At 37.0% G+C, this 14697-nt stretch overlaps 1 protein-coding gene across 4 annotated transcripts in view; it reads left to right on the forward strand.

Annotated features, from left to right (window-relative positions):
- Zhx3 (zinc fingers and homeoboxes 3) overlaps positions 1 to 14697 on the forward strand; it is a 130782-nt gene that overhangs the window by 17961 nt on the left and 98124 nt on the right. The gene's annotated exons all lie outside the window — the stretch shown is intronic.

Here is a 14697-nt window from a genome sequence, read left to right on the forward strand (position 1 = left end):
ACTCCCCTCTCTTAACCCTCCTTCCCAGCCCAGCGAGCCAAGGCACTACTGTCTGTTCACTCTTGTACAAAGCTGTAGCCCTCTGGGCAGAAGGGGCTTCCTTGTGTGGTGCCTATGTCTGTCTACTTGCTGACCATTGGCCATAATTCTGTCTTCTGGAACAACAGACGGATTTCTTCCACAAGGCAGGAAACATCAGAAAATCAAACAGCAGTTTGATTTTACTCTTTGTGTCCTTAGCTCCTGGCATAGTGCCTGGCACATAGCAGATGCTCAGAAACACATTTGTAGAATGAAATGTCTTGAAAGAGTCCTTCAGATGTGTGAACACTATCATAATGTTCCCACTTAATCGCTACTTCTTCTGGTTTAATCGCTACTTCTTCTGGTTAATGTCCTCCAGTTCAGCTAATCCCCATGATAGAATCTCCTGATCCCTTTCCCTCCCTGTCCCTCCCCATTGCTTGTGGCCACAGTTTGCTGTGTTACTTTTAGAACATATAGCTAGATATATAGTCATTTCTTCAGAAGTTGTCTAATTTGCAGTAATATATTCAAGTCTGCATTACTTTTTCTTAGTAAATCCCTAGTTGCTTATATTTTTTTACATGACCTTTTGTCAAGCTAAGTCCCTTCCAAGAGGTGTTTGTGCAGTTGTTTCCCTTCTAGATTAGTGTAACTTGGGATTTGATGATGGCTTTTAAATATACTCATGTGAGTGGAGTGTTAAAAATGAGGAACAGGAGAGTCCCAAGGAGAAGCACTGTAGAAACCTCCTTCCAATTTGACAGTCTTTTCCTAATCCATGCTTTTCGAATGGTGATGTGCTACAGATTACCTGGGAATTTGGTTATTAAGACAGATTCCGATCAGTAAGTCTGGATGCCACCTGAGATTCTACCCTTTTGACAAGTTCTCTCTAAAGTTATGTTAATGATGTGGGTCTCCTGAATCGTCTTTTAAGTAACAATGCAGAGTTGGGGGTAAAGGTGTTCCTTCAGTGCGTTAGTACCTATGCTGGATCATCAGAACTCTCAGCCATAGCCTCTGATGCAGGTCCCTTGCCCATATTCCAGCATTCATCTCCCACCTCACTACTGAAATGGAAACAAGAGCGGTGCTGTTTTACTAGCTTTTAAGTGGTCATACACCTCTCTGCACATGGTCAGTTGGACCTTTGATTCTAGCCAGACTAGCTGTTACTCAATGATTTGTTATCTTTTCAGGTTTCTTGTCGTTTGGACATTGGGTCAAGTGCTCATTTGAGTTATTAATCTGGTATACTTTCATATACCAGAAAGTTATCCAAAGAGACACTAAATGCCTATTTTTAAAACATTGGTTATAAAGTATATTGTTACCAATAAAATCTTTTAAAATAAATGTAATGGAGTATCCAGATATTTTTAATCTATTGGAATCCGGATAAAATGGATGCATTGTTAAAATTACATTCTTGAACTGATAGTCATGCAGCTGGCAGCCTTTGGCTAGATTAGTGAATGAGTTCTGTAGAACACAGGATAGGGCTGTCAGAAGCACTGATGCCCCCTTTCTGTAGGCTTTTAATCTTTTAGCTTGGGGAAGAAGTGTTTTTCTTTTGCTCTTTTATACAGGCAGATAACACTGTAACCAAGACTTTTGGATCATTTCAAAGAATAATTGTTGTCAAGATTCAGATAAAGCAATTATACTTGCTTATTTTGTAGAGCTCATTGTGACTTGATTAATCAGGCATCTTTCTACATTAAAGATTCCTTACTTTGTGAGATGACGTCTTATTTCCTCAAAGCCCCCCCTTAGGATGAGTAGGAAGTATTGGAAGAGAAGTTTTGCTTTGAGTCATTTCTAGCCTTAGGGGCAGGGCCTTCTGAGTTTAAAGTCTGTATTTAGAAATTGACTAGCATTGCTTCTTCCCAAACTGGACCTTTGGGGTGCAGTGTTCTTGGGGAAGGGTGGGGTGGATTTAGTCACTCTCAAAATGCACCCTTCCTAATGTCCTTGTTTGGCAATTTATAGCTGGATTGTTACAATTATGACACATACACAGTCACATAAATTTTACCTGTGTAGGCCACCTTTTCTTTTTTGTGTTGGATGTAATAGTTTGTGGCCACCACCCTGGAAGCTCTTCTGGTCACTGAATGTTAAAAAAGCCTTACTCCCTGTCCCCTCATAGTTCATAAGCCCTGAATTCCTTATTTGAAGATATGGACAGGTAAGGAGTGACATTACTGTAGTTTGCTCATTCATTTTCTCCCTTCCATAATGATTGTTTTTCATGTTTCACCCAAATATCTCTCTGTTCTTTAGGCTGCTCACATGCACACTCAGCTGCAGCAGCAATCATGCTATCCCTTTAATAGCTTCTTTATTACAGTAATTTTCATAATTATTGCATCTTTGATAGAAGAAGGTATTTGAAAAGTAATCCAACTACCCTTTCTAAACCTGTACTAACTTGGCTTAATTCAATCCCTACTCAGACACTATTGTAATCCTACTTCTGAAGTCATTCATATCATTCTGGATTTGCCATTCTCTGGCAGACTTCTATTTATTTCCACATATTCTTAAATTTGATTTGGCTCCTGTTCTATGATCTTTCCTATCTTTGTAGATTACTGACTTTGAGGTTATGTGACTTTCCTTTCAGAAGTGATAGGGAGCACTATATGGAAAAAATAGCCTGGGTTTTAAATCTCCACTTCACCATCGACTAGCTGTACAACCAGAGACAGTATATTTAATTTCTCTAGTTACTTTGTAATTGATAAACATGTTTTATTTTTTTTAGTAGCCGCAGCAAATACTACCACAGATGTTTTTAAAATATACTAAAGCTCCCCAAACTTACAGGTTGGGAGGAAACAAATTATTGAGTCACTACTTACCATCCCCAACTACAACTTAGCATTGCCTAAGGAGCCAGGATGGGAGACCTCCAGGTAAAAAATCGGGGGGAAGAGACACAAGAAGGGAGAGGGCAACTAATATTTGCTGAGTGCCTTTCCAATGTCCCACATGTTCTCTTGGATCTCCTAGCTGCCCTGGAGATTTTATGATTGGAGAAACTCACTCTGCCAGTGTAGCCAAGTGGTTAAGAGCAATACCCTGCATTGAAATCCCTGCCCTCCCACTGCATACTAATAGCTGCGTGATCACCTCTCTGTGTCTGTTTCTTCATCAGACTCAGAGGTACAAGCATGTGCTTCCTTGCGTGTTTGTGAGGATTAGATGAATAAGTATGTGAGACGTCAAGCACAGTATCTGACACATAATCACCGTTCAGTATAGCAAACTGTTTTTCATTCTTTAGTTCTTTAGTTTTTTATGGTCAGTTAGTACCCCTACCCCCCCACCCCTTTCCTTTTTTTTGAGATAGCATCTTCCTGTGTTTCCTAGACTGGTCTTGTACTCCTGAACTCGAGGGACCCACGTCAGCCTTTGGAGTGCTGGGTCTACAAGTACATGCCACCCCTCCTAGCTGTAGACTTACAGTTTGTTTGTTTGTTTGTTTTGTTTTTTTACAACTAGGCTATGGAGTTTTTGTAGACTTTATTAACATTCAAAGTTGTGATTACAGATGAAGCAGGTGTATTATTTTTTATTATTTATTTATTTTGGGTACTAGGAATTTAATCCAGAGGTACCTACCACTGTTCTCCAGCCCTTTTTATTTTTAATTTTGAGACAGGGTCTCACTAAGTTGCTGAGACCAACCTCAAACCTTCAATCCTCCTGCCTCAGCCTCCAGAGTCACAAGGATTATGGGCACATGTCACTGTACCCAGCTAAAGCAAGTTTTTCAATGGCCACAGTAGACTTTTGTCAAACATTTGCATGCTTTCCTTTCATATTGGTCATCTTGAAAAACCTCATACTTATTCTGTGTTGTACCAATTGCTCAAAATATGTATGGCCTTGTGATTATTTTTCAACCTGTAGATATTTTTGTTAAAACTGCAACTAGGATAGAGGTGAATACCTATATAATTAAAATTAATTATAATCATTTATTAAACACATTTTCTTTGACCACTTATTACTTACTAGGCGTATTGCTAGGCACTTAGAATATAGCAGTGAACAAGAAAGACAGAGTCATTTCTCCATGGTATTTGTAATCTAGGGGCAAAAAGCTCTCATCTGCCCCTTAGACTGTTTAAATAATGTGGTCCTAACTAATACTGGTGAAACTGCGAAAGGAAAAAGGCAAATTTTGGAGTATTTGGTAGACATATCCAAACCTTCTATTGGTTCAGTAAGATCACATTCTTGGCATGTTACCCAAAAGGAAAACAGGTGCTTTATTTATGAATAAAAAAGAGATTCTACTGAGGGAGATACCTACTCTGTACCTAGTGTAATGGCAAAACCAGCCCTTTTTTAAAAATTTTTTTATTTTTTATTTTTTTGGTACTTTTTGAACCCAAGGGGCACTTGACCACTGAGCCACATCCCCAGCCCTATTCAGGTCTTACTGAGTTGCTTAGTGCCTCACTTTTTTATTTATTTATTTTATTTTTACAGACTGCTTTTTGATTCATTGTACACAAATGGGGTACAACTTTTCATTTCTATGGTTGTACACGATAGTGCCTCACTTTTGCTGAGGCTGGCTTTGAACTCTTGATCCTCCTGTCTCAGCCTCCAAGTCACTGGGATTACAGGTCTGTGCCACTGCAACCAAGCCAGCCCTTTTATTTTTATTTTTATTTTTGCATAGTTACAAGTTTTATTACTGTATTATAATTATGAAATTGACAAAATATATATTGAGCCTAAGTCATTTAAATATTTAGCTGCCAGAAGTAATGTATAAATATATTTCTGAGGAGGCACTGAAAAATTTTCATAAGATTTTCTAATAATCTTTTTATCCTTATAAAACCAGCTCTTTAAATTTGAATTTAAATTAAAACAGAATTTCCTTTATTTTCTCTGTATGACTGTGACTTTGGAGCCTCTCATTCATGAGCTTGAAATTAGAGGCAGAGTTACATTAAACAACACAATTGAAAATGAGAAATTATTAAAAATGGTTATACGTTAAAAATATTTGTTAGGGTTCATGTCTATAAAGTGTACTGATTTCTTCTAAAAAGTTTTGAAATATATGTATCTGTTCAATTTAACCTCTTAGTGTTAAATAATTGAAAATATATACAATAAATAAATGAAATTATAGAGCCCTGAAATTCAAAAGAGCTTTAAAAATAATTTAGGATAGTCACCCTTCCAAAGTGAAAATGCCCTCAGCTGATCTTCTGACACTTCTGGTGATGGAGAATGTCTAACTGAAGACCAAGGGCCACAGGAATATAATGTAAATGCAGGAATTTGTCATAAGATAGTAATGGTTGTACCTATGGCAAATTGTACTCAATATAAATTGTTTTCCCTAAATATCACTCTGACCAGCTAAGACTTTTCTTCTTCAAGCCAGTTTCTGCCTATGAATCTCTGGGGTTCCCCTTCCTATAAATTTTGGCACTGGATAGAGAAATATCCTTAGGTCTTTTAGTTTCCAAATTTGTAATTAGTATTACAGCATATATTTTTAACTGTATTTATTTAGAAAGTATATATTAAGTGACTATTGTGTGCCAGTTACTTTACGAGGCTAAAGGAATGATAGCATTGAACAAAAGTCATTACCATCATGGAGACTTCAAGTTCATGAAGGAGCGTCTCTAAGATACTACAGTCAAACATCCATGAAGAAGAATAAAATTATGGCATTTGCTGGTAAATGGATGGAGTTGGAGATCATGCTAAGTGAAATAAGCCAAGCCCAAAAAACCAAAGGCTGAAGGTTTTCTGTGATAAGTGGATGATAATACATAATGGGGTGGGGTGGTCGGGGTGGGGGGCAAGAGAAGAATGGAGGAACTTTGGATGGTGTAGAGGAAAAGGGGGGGGGGGGGTTTGGGGGAAGGAAAGATAGTAAACTGACAGAGTTTTACCCTATGTACATGTATGATTACATGAATGGTGTGAATCTACATTGTGTACAACCATAGAAATGAAAAATTGTTCCCCATTTGTGTACAATGAATCAAAATGCAGTCTGTAAAATAAAGATTAAAAAAAACAAAGTCCTTGCTTTTTCAAAATTTGAATTTAAAGGGCCATATACATCATCATAGTGGTTACAGAGTAGGTGTCTCCTTACATTGCATGATATTTTGTGCTTTATTTTATACATGAAGATTCTTAATTGTCTATTTCTGCATAATAAATGATCCTGGAAGTCAGCACCTTAAAACAGCAAACACTTAGTATCTAACAAAAATGAACTAGGAATCTAAGCAGGGCCTCACAGGTCTCTCATGAGATAGCAGTCTAGCTATAGGCTGGGGATGCAGTCTGGTCCTGAAGTATTGACTTGGGAGAGGGAGGAACTGCCTCCAAGCTCACTCATGTGGTTGCTACCAGGCCTTCATCCTTTACTACTGTGCCCATCTTCAAGGTTGCCTCGTGACTTAATGTTGGCTTCTCCTAGGAGAAGAAGTAGAGAAAGTACCCAAGATGGAAGCTGTGACTCTATGTAGCCTAATCTTGGGAGTGATGTTCTGTCACATCTGCTGTATTTTATTTGTTAGAAATGAGTCAGTAAGCCCAGCCCACATTCCAGGAGAGGAGGTTACACGAGGGTATGAATGCCAGGAAGCAGAGATCATTGAGGACTGTCTTAGAGGCTGGCTAACATGGAAGGTGAAGACACAACATAAACAAAAATAACATGTCAGATGGCAGTAAGTTCTGTGAAGAAATTGCCAACTGAGCCATCATTCAAGAACATGGGTGAAATATTTTTTTTTTCAAATACTGAGAAGTTTATCATCTACTGCTCACTGCTAAAGAATCCCTAAGGAAGTAGGAAAATGAGTGCAGAAGGAAGGAGTGGGATGCAAGAAACAAGTCACAATCTGTAAATTCAAAATAACTGTCTTTCTAAATGTTTTTTAATGTTTTCAGTTATAAGTGATGAATTTTGGGTAATGGAAATGATTGTTTTCTATTTTTTTATACTTTTTTGCATTTTTAATTTAAAGAGAATTTATAAGTATGCAAAGAAAATACATTCTCTGATGCTTTTATAAATTTTTCTGGTCTTTGTCAATGCAAGAACTCTATTAATAGTTTAAAGTTGTAACAATAGTTAGCATTGATTGAGTTTTTACTCTGCACTAGGCATACTATGCTAAGCATTTTACATGTATTATTTAATCCTCAGTAATTCTGTGAGAATTTATTAGTTCTATATTGCAAATGAAAAAAATTGATGCTATGAAAGCTGAGTAACTCTTTGATGATAACACTATTAAGTAGCACAACCAGGATAACACCAGTCATTGAGCAGCACAGTCAAATAAGAACCCAGGGAAGTCTCACCTGAGAGGAGAGCTCATGCTTTTAATTGCTACACTGTTCTCCCTCTTCCTGTACCTAGTTTTGATTACTTTATTTTCGTAAAATTATTAAAGTGCTAGGGTTTCTCTTGAAAATAATTTGATGATGATGTCTTACTGAATTTAGTATTTATAGAATTTTATAAATGGAAGGGGTGTTAATGAGCTAGTTCAGTTCCTTCATTTTATAAGGAAATGAAGACCCAGACAGTTAAACTGACTTGTCCAAGGTTATGTAGGTGATGACAGCAACATCCAGAAAACAGATGATCTGACACCAATGTTAGTATTATTTCCTCTAGAATCTTACTGTTTATCCTCAGAAAATGTTGAGTTCTATTTGGAATGGCTTAAGAAAATTGTGTTTTGTCCAGAGATATTTATTCTGTAAACTGGCATTTAAATAACCATTATTTCTGATGTAAATACCTTCCATGGAAAAGAACAGCAGATATGAAGTCATTTGTAATTTAATGTGGATGCAGAAGAGTGAAAGGAAATTATAATTCACCATGTTAAGTTCTATGAGAGGGGTGGAAACAGAATGATCAGCAGAAGGACAGCCCACTTAGTATTTGGAGGAGGAGAAGTAGGGGTTGTTAGGGGAAGTATCTTGGAGAAAGAAGTGTCTAAGTGAAGCCCAAATGACATTGAGACGGGTGGCATTGGAGTTGGATCAAGTCTGAGGAAAAGGATGATTCTGGTTTGGGGCATGTGGAGCTTGGGAAGTAGAGGGTCATCCAAGAGCAGATGTTCGGTGGGTGGCTGGCTCTGTGGCAAGAAAACTGGCTATGGGGATAGTTGGTATGTGAGACGGGGCTTGAAGCAACTGAAACAGAGATCAGTATAGGACAGTGACTAGTCTGAGAGTAGGAGGGTTTAGGATAGCATGCAGCTTGGTGCCTTGTAAATACTAAATGTGTATAAATTCATTTATTTGATCAACAACTATATTTCTTTCAAAATAATTACATAATAAGCATTCCTTATTTGGTGATCAAAACATTATGAAGCAAGTACAGTTTTCTCATTATTCTGGGAGGCTTTTCTATTAAAAAGATTGGGAAGTGGAAGTCTTTGTATAATAGTCTTTCCTTTTTTCCTTCCTTTAAAAAGTTGTGTAAGTAACACACACACTTGTCATATCCAAAAATATGAAAGCATAGAGGCTGCTTTTTTACTTTTCTCCTTACTCTCTTTCCACCACAGACCTTTGTAAAATGTCTTTCTATTTGGTGTTCCTAAGAGAAGCAGGGTTCTAAACAGTCTGATTCCTCGTGTTTGTCTTCGGCTCACAGTAGTTAATGTTGAGTGACTGCTCCCCTGGAGACGTACTTGCCTTAGTACGTCAACCTTGGTGGTGGGCAACCTTGATTTTATAGGAAGTTATTCAGCTTCCTATGTAATGAAAAGCTGAAGTCCTCCATTATGAACTTAGATGCAGGAAAGGGTTGTCATTTTTAGGGTATAGGAAATCACTGGCATGTGAATGCCTCTGTGTGTGTGTGTGTGTGTGTGCGCGCGTGTGTGTGCACGCACACGCATGTACCCATGCACACACACATACAATGTAATGTCTAGGAGTTCTGAAATGTCTTTGGTGGTGCACTGACTTTTTAAGTCTGCAGCTTCTCACAATAATTAATCTTCAGGGAATGTTAGTGAGAAGTAGTCCTGAATCATTTCCTATTTTATTAGATTGATTATTTGCCCAGTTTTACTGCATACTGTGAACTTAGGTTTCTAGAGTTGATATTTGGTCATAATTTAGAGACAGACCTCATTAGAAGTATCAAAAGCCTAATTGTGTCTAATGGACCTCTGAGGCATTTACCCATGTTAAATATGGGTAAAAATATGTACTTGAGGAAGATTGCTACTTGGTAGGGAGGATGAGAAGAAAAATCACATAATTGCTTTTTGTTTTGTTTTGTTTTTAGTTGCAGATGGACACAATATCTTTATTTATTTATGTGGTGCTGAGATTCGAACCCAGTGCCTCACACATGCCAGGCAAGTGCTGTACCATAGAGCTACAACCCCAGACCAACATGATTGCTTTTGATGTTTACAGCATACCACAGAATCTAGAGTTTCAATGAAAAATTAGACCAGAGCAAAATCACTGCAAAGGTATTTAGTGTTTCTTTGATTCTGAGCTAATCCATCTTGGTAAAATGATAACCTTCTTGGAATTAGTTGTAGAGTCAGAAACCTGGGAATCATCCTTAATTCTGTCCCTCATGTGCAATCCACCAGAGGGCCTGCTGATTTTACTTCCAACATGTACAGAAAACTCATCTCCACTGCTAACATCCTAATGCAGGACTAATGCACGACTTCTGTAGTAGCTTGCTTTTCTTTCTGCTACTACTCTCACTTCACTCCCATCCATTCTACACTTTGAGTGTTCTTTCTGGAAACGAAAGTCAACTATGTTAGTTCCCTGCTTAAAACTCTTCGATGGCTTCCTACTACACTGAGCTTAAATGTTTAAATCTTCTAAATCTGTTTCAAGGCTATGTGCGGCATGGCCTTGTACTAATTAATCTCATCCTGTGCCCTCTCACTTCTGTTAAGTATCATCCATCTACTACCTAGAGATCATAATTTTGTGGGGTATGTGTGTGTGTATTACTAGGCATTGAACCCAGGGTCTTGCACATGGTAGGCAGATGATCTACCACTGAGCTATATCTCTATTCCTCTTATATTATTTTGAGATGGAATCTGGCTAAATTGCCCAGGCTGACCTAGAACTTGTGATCCTTCCACCTCAGCCTCTCGAATAGTTGAGATTACTGGTGTGTGCCAATATGCCTGGCTCATCTCTTCATTTGAACTAACTTTCTCTGTAGGCATCTAAACTTAGATAGCTTCTGTATTTCCTCTCTAAAACAAGTCTACATCTGCTTCTTTTTTTCCTATTCCTTTGGTTCCCAGATTTCTTTTGAAGTTTCTGATTTTTTTCTACATTATCTCTTGTTTACAGATTTCTTATTAGCAGTTAAATTTCACCTCACATCTATTTTATCAGTAATGGCGGATTTTAGTTTTATTTCTTTGTTTAGCACTGCTCCTTGTACCCCAAGTCATCTTTTATTTCATGGCGTTTAATTTAACTTGGTATGGTACAACTTGTAGTCTCTCCCTCCTACCCAAAAATTCATGGTGGTAAAAATTCATGGAGCTCTTGCATACTCCCAATAAATTTATTTTGCCTTAATATGTCATAGTTTTAGGGGGATTTGAGATTCCTACCTTTAAACTTATTTTTCCTTTTAAACTCAGTAGAAATTGCTTCATTTGTGTTTTTGAATCTGATAGTGCAGTGAGAAATTTGTTGTAAATCTAATTTTCCATTTGTTATAGTTAGAACTCCTCTTCCTCCAACCTTAGACTGCAGAATTTTAATTATTTTTGTGATTTAAAATTTTCATCAGGTTGTATTTAGATGTTTCCTTTTCAGTATTGTTATAAGTCACATGGCAGACATTCAACCTAACACCCTAATGTGAGTGGTCCCTACAACTGATCCCACATTTTATTATAGAGAACTCTTTTCACAGCTTTGTGTTTCTGAGAACATTGGAAGATGTAGCTGTTCCCCTAGACCTTTAATTATTTTCCTGACAATCACTGGCTCACTTTATTTAAAATTTTTTTTTAGTTGTAGATGACAAAATACCTTTATTTTATTTATTTTTACGTGGTGCTGAGGATCAAACCCAGTACCTCATGCATGCAAATACTCTACCTCTGAACTACAACTCCAGCCCTCACTGGCTCACTTTTACTTCCACATCTAACTTCTACTGTCTCTGAATTTAGGTTTGTTTCCTCCTAGGGGTCTGTGGGCACACTCATTTTTAGAGGTCTTCCCAACTTTTTTGTTTTTGTACCAGGGATTGATCCCAAGGGCACTTAACCATGAGTCACATCTCCAGCCCTTTTTATTTTTTATTTTGAGGCAGGGTCTCACTAAGTTGCTTAGGGCCTTGATAAGTTGCTGAGGCTGGCTCAAATTTGTGATCCTCCCTCCTTAGCTCCCAAGTTGCTGGAATTACAGGCACGTATCACCACACCTGGCTTTGGAGATCCCTTCTTCTGCATGGTTCAAATTGAAGCTTCTTTACAACGATTAGCATTGCCAACAATCACAACAGTCAGTCCTAATGGCTTTTTTTTTTTGATAGACATTGTCATGCTGTTCTTCTGATGGCATCTTTTCTGTTTATCCTGTGCTTTTGTGAACTTTTACTTTTATATGTTTATAATATATATTCTTACGTTTATAATAAATTGTCTTTTATATTGTTCTTTTTTTTTTTTTTTTTTTTTTTTTAGCGGTGCTGGGGATTGAATCCAGGGCCTTTTGTTTCCGAGGCAAGCCCTCTATCAACTGAGTTATATCCCCAGCCCTATATTGGTCATTTTAAGAGACAAGAGAGGTACATTCTAATGTTCCATTATTATGATGAACCAGAAATCCCCAAATGCTTTTTAGTTACCTCTGAAAAGTATCAGACATCCAAGGAATTTAACAAACTATTCACAGAAGAGGAACTGTAGGAGGCTTAACCAAATGGAAAAAACTTCTTCATTCTATCAAATTAGCAAGTGTGTGTGTGTGTGTGTGTGTGTGTGTGTGTGTGTATGTGTATGTATGTGTAAAGGGGGTTATGATCAGGAGTATATGGGGGAGAGTATGTGAGAAAGAGAATTGAATGTTAGCAAGGTGTAGAAGTACAGACACTCTTATGGAATGCAGAGTGGCATAACCCTCAGTGCAGTTTGGCAATATAGGCCTTTAAAATGTTCATATTCTTTGACCCTTTATCCCAAGGAAATAATTAAGGATGAAGACAATTTTTATATAAAAAAATGATATAAAGTGAATAAAAATATGTTCAGATACCTGATAGTAGGTTAATTTTTAAATTATGGCAAATCTATGCAATTAACAAAATTCAGCAAATGAATAAAACTAACAAAAATGAATGTTTAAAAAGATGTTAATGACAGGGAAATTGTTCATATAACAATACTAAGTGAGAAAACTTGCTCTAAAAACAGATTTATCTTGTTAAAAATATTTTTAAAATACTATTTTATTTATAAGACTTCTATTTACATAGAAGTATAAAATATTTTTTAATTCATTTTTATTGTAAACAAATGGGATACATCTTGTTTCTCTGTACATGAAGTAAATGCATACCATTTGTGTAATCATACATTTACCTAGGGTAATAGTTTTTGATTCATTCTGTTATTTTTTTTTCTTCCGCCTCCCACTCCTCTTATCCTCTATACAGTCCCTCCTTCCTCCATTCTTGCCCCCCTCCCACCCCCCATTATGTGTCATCATCCGCTTATCAGCGAGATCATTCGTCTTTTGGTTTTTTCAGATTGACTTATCTCACTTAGTATGATATTCTCCAGTTTCATCCATTTCCTGCAAATGCCATAATTTTATCATTTTTTTATGGCTGAGTAATATTCCATTGTGTGTAAAGAAACTGTATCACAGTTCTTTATCCATTCATCAATTGAAGGACATCTAGGTTGGTTCCACAGTCTGGCTATTGTGAATTGAGCAGCTATGAACATTGATGTGGCTGTATCTCTGTAGTATGCTGATGTTAAGTCCTTTGGGTATAGGCCAAGGAGTGGGATAGCTGGGTCAAATGGTGGTTCCATACGAAGTTTTCTAAGGAATCTCCACACTGCTTTCCAGAGTGGCTGCCCTAATTTGCAGCCCCACCAGCAATGTATGAGTGTATCTTTTTCTCCACATCCTCGCCAACACCTATTGTTGCTTGTATTCTTGATAATCACCATTCTTATTGGGGTGAGATGGAATCATAGGGTAGTTTTGATTTGCATTTCTCTTATTACTAAAGATGTTGAACATTTTTTCATGTATCTGTTGATTGCTTGTAGATCTTCTTCTGTGAAGTGTCTGTTCATATCCTTAGCCCATTTGTTGATTGGGTTATTTGTATTCTTGGTGTAGAGTTTTTTGAGTTCTTTATATATTCTGGAAATTAGTGCTCTATCTGAAGTATGAGTGGCAAAGATTTTCTCCCACTCTGTAGGTTCTCTCTTTACATTGCTGATAGTTTCCTTTGCTGAGAGAAAGCTATTTAGTTTGAATCTATCCCAGTTATTGATTCTTGCTTTTATTTCTTGTGCTATGGGAGTCCTGTTAAGGAAGTCTGATTCTAAGCCAACATGTTGAAGATTTGGACCTACTTTTTCTTCTATAAGATGCAGGGTCTCTGGTCTGATTTCAAGGTCCTGATCCATTTTGAGTTGATTTTTGTGCAGGGTGAGATATAGGGGTTTAGTTTCATTCTGTTGCATATGGATTTCCAGTTTTCCCAGCACCATTTGTTGAAGAGGCTGTCTTTTCTCCATTGCATATTTTTGGCCTCTTTGTCTAGTATGAGAAAATTGTATTTATTTTGGTTTGTGTCTGTGTCCTCTATTCTGTACCATTTATCTACCTGTTTATTTTGGTGCCAAAAAACCAGATTTATCCAGATTATAATTTTAAAAATATTTTTTTGTAGATGGGACATAATATCTTTATTTTTTTAATGTGGTGCTGAGGATTGAACCAGTGCCTCACACGTGCAAGGCAAGCACTGTACCACTGAGCCACAACCCTAGTCCATATTCACATTATAGTTTCTATAAGAAAACATGCAAATAAAAATAAAAATTAGCAGTTACAATCGTTATGATTTGAATTTTGTAATTTTTTTGTCCTATAGTCATATACTCGTCTGTATTTTCCACTTTTCTATACAAATATAATCAGGAGTGAAAAATCAGCAGTATTTTTAAAATTGCCAATCTGCCTTATAGAGAAATGTGAATGACCAATAATCACATGAAAATGTTTAATTGCCGTAGTATAATAAATAAAAGAATGAGCCAGATGCACACCTGTAATCCCAGCTACTCAAGAGACTGAGGCAGGCGTGTTGCCAGTTCAAGGCCAGCCTGGGCAATTTAGTGAAACCCTGTCTCCTAATAAGAAAAAGGACTGGGGATGTGACTCAGTGGTAAAGTACGCCTGAGTTAAATCTTCAGTACTGAAAACAAATAAATAAAATGCAAAGAATGCACAATAGCATGAGAAGTATTTGTTACATATATTTAAGTGAAAAATAGTACCAGTATATTCAGTATGATCCCATTTGGGTTAAACTTATTTGTATAAAAAATGTTGACAGTGCTTATCTCTGGATAGTGGATGTTTTAGAGG

This window comes from Sciurus carolinensis, chromosome 2 (genome assembly GCF_902686445.1).
Source record: "Sciurus carolinensis chromosome 2, mSciCar1.2, whole genome shotgun sequence".
NCBI classification, from domain to species: Eukaryota; Metazoa; Chordata; class Mammalia; order Rodentia; family Sciuridae; genus Sciurus; species Sciurus carolinensis.